We start from the raw sequence: 8,331 nt of genomic DNA, 5'->3' as shown, positions 1-8,331 counted from the left end.
TGTATCTATATATATATATGGATACACACATTTATCAGAATTCATGGTAAATGTCAGTAAAAAGCCTTAAAATTGATCTTTTGTTGCAGTTTGCAAAATCTCACATTGAAAACATAGCTTAATTCTAGCTTTTAGTTTGTTTTTTTCACATTTCTTTGTGGAAAAGCCTTTATTATCATTACTCCCTCAACTGTATTCAATATTTACAACTCCCATAATGCACTTTCACAGTTAAGTTTAACAGTTTAAGTCTTTAACAAGCTTTCAAAAGGGTTGGTGCAAACTGAAATTTCAGTTTTGTCCATTCCTTTTAAGCTCAAAATCCAGACTAATGTGTCCTCTCCTGTGCTCACTTTTTCTTCTGTCCACAGATGTGATTGCAATAAATGTGTCTGATGAACTATTTCTATATTGATGTGGTTAAATGTTTTGGGTTCATTTCTTTTAAAATAAAAAGTAACTTAATGAGCAAAGCTTACCGATTTTTTCAATGATGTCACGGTTCAGTTTACAAAACAAATACCATCAAAACACATTCATCTTACCTATAAGTGGTTATGGAATTTTTTTTTCTCATATTGTTTTGTCTTATAGATAAAGTGCACGGCTGATGAATTTATCACTGATTACAAAAGCAAAAAGAAGCTCTAGTGACAATGTTCAGGACAGATCAGTTGGTGGGAATGACAGGTACATTTAACAATTTCATTCTCAAATGGGTTTCCTGTTCTCACATCAAATAAGTGTAGATCAAGTATTTCACCACAATGTCTAAGTATTTCCAAAATGAGCCAAAGCAATTGAGGAGCTAACTGAGTTTCAGTGTGACACTTGGATAAAAATATAAGACAGGTTATACCTTAGAGATTTCTACAAACTTGATACCCAGAGATTGGGAAACATGGTGATGGTATCTTTGTTTGGTAGCACATGTGATAATGAACCTTTACTAGGCAGGGACTCAGACCTACAGGAGATACTGAAGCTCTCAGTGAATCAGCTACAGGCTGATGCTGGAAGAATTATAGACCAGCTTCATGTGTCTCAGTTGTGCCATATTGTTATTTCTGCCTAATTGTTATACAGTTTTTGACATTTTGTAACAGATACTAAAATATTCTTAAATATTGAGATCAACATATATGTTTTAAAAATCTATGTCTTATTCATTATTTATATTTTCTTTAAGCAGAAATAAAGGTTATATAAATGTCTAAGACAGGTGTCTTCAAAGTTTTCCAGGCATAGGACCCCCAAACTGACGAATAATTATATATATTGTGTTATATCAAACTGGTCCTATAGTTACTCTACCACAGATGGAGTAATGTAATGAAAGTAATTTCGCCCTGGTATTATTAAAGTATTTCTGATTCTGACTCCTCGTTGATGGGACAGGTGTTGTGAATGAAACGGTGCCCATCTTGAAAGAGCTCCCGTGTGTCACTGAATGTTTGTAGATGTTGTTAAATACAAGGCAAATAGTTCAGAGCCGTGCACATAAAAGGAAAGCTTGTGCAAAATGTTTCATTTATAAAATTGAGATATAATAACAAATAGAATGTCAATCTTCTTAACCTTGTAGCCCAGCAAAACCAAACACGTCTGATAGTGTAACATTGACAATGAAATCAGTGTGTTGAATTCATGTTAATGTGTATTTAAAGACATTTCATTTAGTGGAAAAAGATTCCAGGGGGGAATATAAAAGAAAAAAAGTCTAATCAACCAAAACTTTTGTGACCCCCATGCAGTACCTCTGTGGACCCCCTAGGGTTTGCAGACCCCCTGTTGAAGACCTCTGGTCTAAGAAATATAAGGACTTTACTGAGACAAGCATTTGCAGTTTTGCGTTTGCCCTGGAAGCCTCTAAAGGATTTTTTATTTTGCCCTCTTCAAGGAAAAAAGTTTGAGCAGCCCTGGTTTAAAGAAAGGTATTGGTAAATACATCTCAACCCCCACATTCCCTCACTACTCCTTCTAAATACGTCAGGAATTAACATAATACAAAATCATGTACAGCATAAAGCAGAGAGCTCATGCATTTTTTTTTTCACAATAATGGCAGATAATGCATAGTTGGAGGCTAGTAATGAGAGAAACTGCTGTTTAACCAATAAATACTTAATTCAACAATACTACAAATCTGTTATGGGAGATCCATAAAACAGTGTGTCACCGTGTGCCAGTGTGAAATGATGGTCACTGAGCTTCTAAGCTAATCAGTCTTTACCCTCATTGTCTGGGAGTATCTATTTATGAACTGACAGATTAATGAACAGGTGTTAGGTCAACTCTGTGTTGTACTGTATAATCAACAGTAAACGCTTGACAATTATGATTATAACCAAGGGTGTTTAATTTACTGTTGGAAAATTCCTGTTTTTTCTAGTTAAGGTTAAAAAAAAAAACAGCATTCGCCTTGGTTTACATAAAGAAAACTTTGGTTTTATTTGTTGATTTGGGATGGAAATTACCAAAAACATAAAAAGCAAATAATGAAATAACATTTTTTTGCAGAAATCTAAAGCAGAAAATTTTAATGTATAAATATATTTAGCAGGTGCTAATGAAACAGCACAATATGATTTACTTTTTTCCTATTCATTTGATTTATAGGAGTGAATTAAACTTTACAGCTCAAATTTTGACTGTCAGTGTATGATTTTATGGTGTTATGACTTTCAGGTGTTTTCACCAGGTAATCCAGGTCTAAACACATGTAAAATGGCTAGATAAAACCAAATATTGGTTGACTAAAGTCAACATTTTCTCTGGGGTGAAGTATGTGAGTGCTAGTTTCAATGTTTCTTTTTTCCACAATGGTAGTTTTATGACTTCATTATATTTATCTATTTATCCTTGGTATCTATTGGCACAGTGCAACTCTAATGTGATATAGGTATTAGGTATCCCTACTGCTCATCTGAGATTTATCTGTGCACATAAATGCTGATTGACAGGCAGGAGCTTCACTAGTGGACACACAGAGTGGACCGCTGACTTTTTCCCCCCTCACCTGGACATGTGTGTCCACCGCCTCCAAAACTGGAGTGGTGTACATACACCCAGAGGCTGTCAGCCGGTAGTCAGGTCCCAACATGGGCAGTGGGAGTAGCAGCGCTACCAGTGCATCTGCAAACAGGTAAGAACTAAACTAAACAAATGGAGAGGGACATCATGGCTCCTTAACTAAACTTTGACAGCTTAGAAAAAAATAGGCTTGGGAATTGCTTCAACTATTTATTTTTATATTAAGGAGCACATTTTTTTAGATACGTGGCAGAGATTTGATTTTATTAAGCCAATGGTTTTTTGTCAAAGCTGATGAAGAGAGAAGCTATTTAATTATCCTGGTAAATACCATCACAATGTCCTGTAATATATATTCGTATACAGTTGGCCTCTTAAAGTGTTACCTTTTTAGAGAGCATTAAGAAGTGAACTTTAGCTAAAATATTTGAAAATGTACTTTAACACAACAGTATATTGTAAAATTGGTTAATATTCTGTTAATGTAAAAAAGTGACATTATTTGATTATTATTTTGTCTTTGGATAAAGTAATAAATAATTACCAAATAAAAAACTTGAAANGAAAAGTGCACAGAATTATTCAATCACACAGTGTTCAGAAAGTGCATTTTCCTCTAATCTGCGCATAAGATGAATGACTGTTTAGGTGCCACTGGTGGTAGCATTGTATCGATACTTTTGAAAATGAGTATTGTATCCGGATACAACTTTTCAGATACTTTTTTGAGTATCGATACTTTTGACAACCCTATCTATCACAGATGGATTCATGTAACTAAAGTAATTTTGTCCTGGGATTATTAAAGTATTTCTGATTCTGATTCCTCGTTGATGGGATAGGTGTTGTGAATGAAACGGTGCCCATCTTGAAAGAGCTCCCGTGTGTCACTGAATGTTTATAGATGTCGTTAAATACAAGGCAAATAGTTCAGAGCCGTGCACATAAAAGGAAAGCTTGTGCAAAATGTTTCATTTATAAAATTGAGATATAATAACAAATAGAATGTCAATCTTCTTAACCTTGTAGCCCAGCAAAACCAAACACATCTGATAGTGTAACATTGACAATGAAATCAGTGTGTTGAATTCATGTCAATGTGTATTTAAAGACATTTCATTTAGTGGAAAAAGATTCCAGTGGGGAATATAAAAGAAAAGAAGTCTAATCAACCAAAACTTTTGTGACCCCCATGCAGTACCTCTGTGGACCCCCGAGGGTTTGCAGACCCCCTGTTGAAGACCTCTGGTCTAAGAAATATAAGGACTTTACTGAGACAAGCATTTGCAGTTTTGCGTTTGCCCTGGAAGCCTCTAAAGGATTTTTTATTTTGCCCTCTTCAAGGAAAAAAGTTTGAGCAGCCCTGGTTTAAAGAAAGGTATTGGTAAATACATCTCAACCCCCACATTCCCTCACTACTCCTTCTAAATACGTCAGGAATTAACATAATACAAAATCATGTACAGCATAAAGCAGAGAGCTCATGCATTTTTTTTTTCACAATAATGGCAGATAATGCATAGTTGGAGGCTAGTAATGAGAGAAACTGCTGTTTAACCAATAAATACTTAATTCAACAATACTACAAATCTGTTATGGGAGATCCATAAAACAGTGTGTCACCGTGTGCCAGTGTGAAATTATGGTCACTGAGCTTCTAAGCTAATCAGTCTTTACCCTCATTGTCTGGGAGTATCTATTTATGAACTGACAGATTAATGAACAGGTGTTAGGTCAACTCTGTGTTGTACTGTATAATCAACAGTAAACGCTTGACAATTATGATTATAACCAAGGGTGTTTAATTTACTGTTGGAAAATTCCTGTTTTTTCTAGTTAAGGTTAAAAAAAAAAACAGCATTCGATATGGTTTACATAAAGAAAACTTTGGTTTTATTTGTTGATTTGGGATGGAAATTACCAAAAACATAAAAAGCAAATAATGAAATAACATTTTTTTGCAGAAATCTAAAGCAGAAAATTTTAATGTATAAATATATTTAGCAGGTGCTAATGAAACAGCACAATATGATTTACTTTTTTCCTATTCATTTGATTTATAGGAGTGAATTAAACTTTACAGCTCAAATTTTGACTGTCAGTGTATGATTTTATGGTGTTATGACTTTCAGGTGTTTTCACCAGGTAATCCAGGTCTAAACACATGTAAAATGGCTAGATAAAACCAAATATTGGTTGACTAAAGTCAACATTTTCTCTGGGGTGAAGTATGTGAGTGCTAGTTTCAATGTTTCTTTTTTCCACAATGGTAGTTTTATGACTTCATTATATTTATCTATTTATCCTTGGTATCTATTGGCACAGTGCAACTCTAATGTGATATAGGTATTAGGTATCCCTACTGCTCATCTGAGATTTATCTGTGCACATAAATGCTGATTGACAGGCAGGAGCTTCACTAGTGGACACACAGAGTGGACCGCTGACTTTTTCCCCCCTCACCTGGACATGTGTGTCCACCGCCTCCAAAACTGGAGTGGTGTACATACACCCAGAGGCTGTCAGCCGGTAGTCAGGTCCCAACATGGGCAGTGGGAGTAGCAGCGCTACCAGTGCATCTGCAAACAGGTAAGAACTAAACTAAACAAATGGAGAGGGACATCATGGCTCCTTAACTAAACTTTGACAGCTTAGAAAAAAATAGGCTTGGGAATTGCTTCAACTATTTATTTTTATATTAAGGAGTACATTTTTTTAGATACGTGGCAGAGATTTGATTTTATTAAGCCAATGGTTTTTTGTCAAAGCTGATGAAGAGAGAAGCTATTTAATTATCCTGGTAAATACCATCACAATGTCCTGTAATATATATTCGTATACAGTTGGCCTCTTAAAGTGTTACCTTTTTAGAGAGCATTAAGAAGTGAACTTTAGCTAAAATATTTGAAAATGTACTTTAACACAACAGTATATTGTAAAATTGGTTAATATTCTGTTAATGTAAAAAAGTGACAATATTTGATTATTATTTTGTCTTTGGATAAAGTAATAAATAATTACCAAATAAAAAACTTGAAATCAAATTCTGGCAATTTTTAATCTGATACAAAATTAGCATGTTTACAATATTGCAAATCAATGCTTAACATTTTGCAAAGACTGCTTTTCTGTCTTTTTTTTTTCTTCTTCTTACAGCTAGACTGGCCTAGCTGGAAAAAAAGAAGAAACAGAAAACAAAAAACAAAAAATAAACAGTTTTTACAGTGGCATAGCATAACAATAATAATACATATTATTATCTAAGGCAGGGGTGGGAAATTCCAATTTCTGAGGGGCAGTATTCTACAACTTATAGATTCCTCCATGGTCCAGTATACTTAAATTAAATGGCTGAATTACCTCATCAGCATACACTAAATTCTCCAAACTTCCTTAATAACCTAATTAATTGACTCCGGTGTGCTGGACCGAGTAAAAACATCTAAAAGTCACAGGATACCAGCCCTCAGGAACTGAAATGGCCAGTCAATTATCTATTCCAGGGGTCCTTATCGTTTTCCAGGCCAAGGACCCCCAAACTGATGATGAGATAGAGCGGGGATCCCCTAATTATATATATATTGTATGAAATTATGCTGTATCACACTGGTCCTATATTCACTCTATAACATATGGAGTAATGTGATAAAAGTAATTTCACCCTGGGGTTATTAAAGTATTTCTTATTCTGATTCCTCGTTGCTGGGACAGGTGTTGCGAATGAAATGGTGCCCAGCTTGAAAAAGCTCCTGTGTGTCGCTGAATGTGTGCATTGATGACTGTAAGACACCTTCTGCCTCCATTTATCTGTTTAGTGCAGTGTGTTGAATTTGTGTTAATGTTTATTTAAAGACATTTTTTTTTTCATAACTTTATTTTTATTGAGCATTTTTAGAATACAGACAAAAAGGCATTCAAAACAATAAAAAAGATAAGAAAATATAGAACCAACAAAACAATTAAAACATACTAGGGGGAAACTCTTATTCCAATATCTCAAAGATCAAGGGCATCCTTCATTACCCAAGTTAGTCCAGTAACGTTGATGTGAAGCTAATCCATTTTTCCCATTTGGCTTGATATTTTTCTCCGCCTCATATAATGTGTTCACAGTCTGTATCCATTCCTTTGTGGTGGGGGGATCAGATTGGCCCCACTTCCTGGTTATTACATTTTTGGTAACCACCGACAGAATTTTAAACAAAAAACAGTCATTATTAAGAACAAACGTTGTCCAAAAGGCCTAGATATAGAACCAAACCGCTTTTAGGTACTGTGTAACCTAATATTGTTACAATCCTTCTGTTTATTTCGTTCCAGAACTGAGTGATTTTAGAACAGAGCCAGAAAATATGTGCATGGTTAACATTAGATGCTCCACTCTTTCTCTAACTCAGTTGAACAGTAGATTTAAATTTACTGATCATTTTAGGTGTTATAAAAAATCTGATTATATTTTTCCAACAGTGCTCTTTCCAAATTCTGGAAGAGGATGTCGTAGTTTGAGTCCTCCAGATATTCGACCAATTGTCTTCCGTTGTCTGAATTCCCAATTCTTTTTCCCATTTTGTTTTAATACCTAAAGTGTTACAGCCTCTATTTTCCAACAGATATTTATAATTGAAGGACATTGTTCTATATTTTTTTCCCTTATAGGTCTCCATCAACATTTTGACAATTCCATTTTCCTTTTGGTCTACTCTGTGTTTTATCTCTTTGTTATAGAAGTCCCTCAATTGTAGATATCTAAAATGATCTTGAGTTTCAAGGGCAAATTCTTGTTGTAGTTCCTGAAAACTTTTTTTTTATCTAAAGACATATTAGTGGAAAAACTTGCAGGGGGGAATATAAAAAAAAAGTCTAATCAACTAAAACATTTGCGTCCCCCATGCAGTACCTAGGACTCCCTAGGAGTCACGGACCCCCTGTTGAAGACCTCTGATCTAAGCACTAACCTGAGCAAAATATTGATTAATTTATACACACGATTAAGCTCAAACACATCAATGAAATCCCAATGATGTCATATAACCCTTCATCAGTAGATGGCGATGCAGCGCCATATTGAGAGACTATTAATTTTCTCCTTTTATCTCTCTTTATTATTGAGTTTTTTTTTGTTTTTTTTTTTTTACTTGGCATTTAAAAATAACTTGTATGGTTTAAAAACTTAATGTAAACACAAATGATGTATAAACTCATAATCAGCAACAGGATATTGAAGCATGATGCATGTATGTATATTACTAGTTTGTCCCGATTGTGGGCCTGCATCGCATCCTAAATACTAATAAATAA

This window comes from Cyprinodon variegatus, unplaced genomic scaffold (assembly GCF_000732505.1).
Source record: "Cyprinodon variegatus isolate N-32 unplaced genomic scaffold, C_variegatus-1.0 Scaffold22, whole genome shotgun sequence".
Lineage (NCBI taxonomy): Eukaryota > Metazoa > Chordata > Actinopteri > Cyprinodontiformes > Cyprinodontidae > Cyprinodon > Cyprinodon variegatus.
This window is presented reverse-complemented; position numbering follows the sequence as displayed.